Source organism: Tupaia chinensis, unplaced genomic scaffold (genome assembly GCF_000334495.1).
Source record: "Tupaia chinensis unplaced genomic scaffold, TupChi_1.0 Scaffold000545_1, whole genome shotgun sequence".
Classification (NCBI taxonomy): Eukaryota; Metazoa; Chordata; class Mammalia; order Scandentia; family Tupaiidae; genus Tupaia; species Tupaia belangeri.
In genome coordinates, this window is record NW_006160057.1 from 1,238,082 (window position 1) to 1,240,501 (window position 2,420).

The following is a 2,420-nucleotide window of genomic DNA, read 5'->3' on the forward strand; positions in this document are numbered from 1 at the left end:
GGGAATAGATTTAAGCATAGCTTCAATATGTCAGGCTTACAAATGGAGAAGCTGCCCAGAAATTGCAAATGTGAGGTTTTCTGCATTAGGAAGCAGGCTCAAAACACTTATCTAGATAAAAAGAGACCCAGATGCTAGCCCCAGGGTTTGTAACCAGCTGTGAAACTTTGAGTTAGGCACTAAAATCAACTGGATCTCAATTTACTCATTTTAAAAAAAGAAGTCGGCTTTTTCTACTTTCCCTAGCTTTCTTTACATCTTTCCTCATTGCCTCCAAACCTGGAGGGAGCCTAGTTGGGTTAATTGAACTTCCAGTTTTTTTATGCAATGATTTTACTAATAGTTTCATGAAATACCATTCACCTTTGATTCCCAAAGATTCTTCTTCCAGGACTTTTATTTCTTTAAAGCTTTCATCTACTTTTTAATTGAAGCTAGACACGTTATGTATTATTTGGAGAAATGGAATGTTCACTTATTTGACTTACCAGTGGCAACATGTGTCCTGAGGTTCTACCCGACCTGGTTACAATGATTACATTTGATCTTGTGACTCAACACTCAACTCAACCCAAAATACAGAATAGAACACAACCTTTGCTTTCGTTTATAAAGCACTTGTGCTTTGTGTGTGTGTGTGTGTTTATACTTCACACCAGTCCAGCTGAAAATATAAAACACATTATCATCAACAGATAATAACCCATTTCTGTGTTACATTCTGCATTATTATTATTATTATTATTATTTTTGCCTGAGCTTTCATGCAGTGTTCAAGTTGTTTGAAAAATTAGCTAATCCAGCGTGGCTGTGGTGGTCCATGTAGAAGGGTGATAATACACAGTAGCTGAGGCCACAGAGGAAACCTGGGTTCAGTTCCTGGTCCAACTGAAACTGGCCAGGCATGGTGGCATGAACCTTTGGTCCTAGCTGGGCAGGAGGATCAAGAAGTGGTGAGTCTATATAAAGGGTGCCTTTCTCTCCTCTCTTTTTTTCCTTTCCCCTTCTCCAGAACTCTCCCCCTTGAAAAAAGAAAAAAAAAAAAAAAAAAAAGGTTTGCTAGCCAACTAATTGTACACTTTCCTAACATCTAGAGATTAAATTCCTTGTTGCACTAAACCGCAGAACTAGACCACATCCCTTAGGCTTGCCTAAAGAACATTGGAGAACTTTCTGACATCAGATGGGCAAATCAAACTCGTTTTTTTTTTTCTTTTATTTTTTTGGAGAGGTTTTTTTTGTCATAGGGCATGTGCGCTCCCCATAAAGACAGAGAGAGAGAGAGACAGAAAGTGAGAAATCACCCGCCAGGGGGGATGGCCATACTGCAATCCCTTCTCCTCCATTCTCCTCTCAGGATCTTGGGATCTTGGGCTTGTACACACACGTGCCCGGTGTGAGTTTAAGCCAACAGGTCTGGGGAACTGCGACTACATAGGAGTCCAGTGACACAGCCATTATGCCAACTGCTGGTCCCCAAATCAAACTCTTTTGAGAAGAGCCAGTTTCTGTAGTCCAGAAGCTTAGTCGAAGGAACCTGAAGGCTTTTCCTTCTTACCCACTGTGGTCTCGGCCACCTGGAGCTGATTACTCAAGCAATAAGGAGGTTAAGCTCTGTGTGGTGTTTCTAGATCTCGAGTGAAAACAAATCCAACTTGTGATGTCAGGAATTACATACCAGTGTTGCTTAAATTACGTTCTGCAGAATAATAATGTTAATCCAGATGATAACAAACATTCCTGTGGAAAGGGCATCACAGCCACTTAAGCGTGGGAATTTCTGTATCTAATGGGCCTCTTTTGCAGATTCATAAAGCTAATCAGCACGTTAAACATTTCTGACAATTTCTGCAGAAGCCGGATATATCCAGTGTTTTTTTAAACATGTTGAGGATAGAACCCTTTTATTTATTTCACGAGCCATCTTTCAACATCCTGGAGCACTGATGTAGCAAGCACTAACTGTATGGACAGTGCTTTCTTTTCCAAGCGCAAAGCCTTGTATAGAATAGACAATAAATATTTATTAAAAAGTCAAATGAATGCATGCATGAATGGAGTCAAATGAGAATACATATTTTCTGTGCATAAACTTATTGTCTTTTTTAATATATAGAAACACCATTTAACACCACCTAACCCATGTTAATTGACATCTCGCTCTTTGGGAGGCCCTTTGCTGAGTCCTGGGGAGCTCAGAATCTAGACCAAGATCTTGACAATGAATGTGATGTGTGGAAGAGAAAAAGCTAACCCAGAGCCTTGGAAAAACACACTTAGCACATGTTCTGCACCCAAAATCCAGACAGTAGAAGAGATTGCCATGTGGCCATCCCCTTGACCACCACCACAACCATACCCACCCACATTTCTCTTTGATTAGAGCAGACTCTCTATAGCAAGTTACAAACAACAACAAA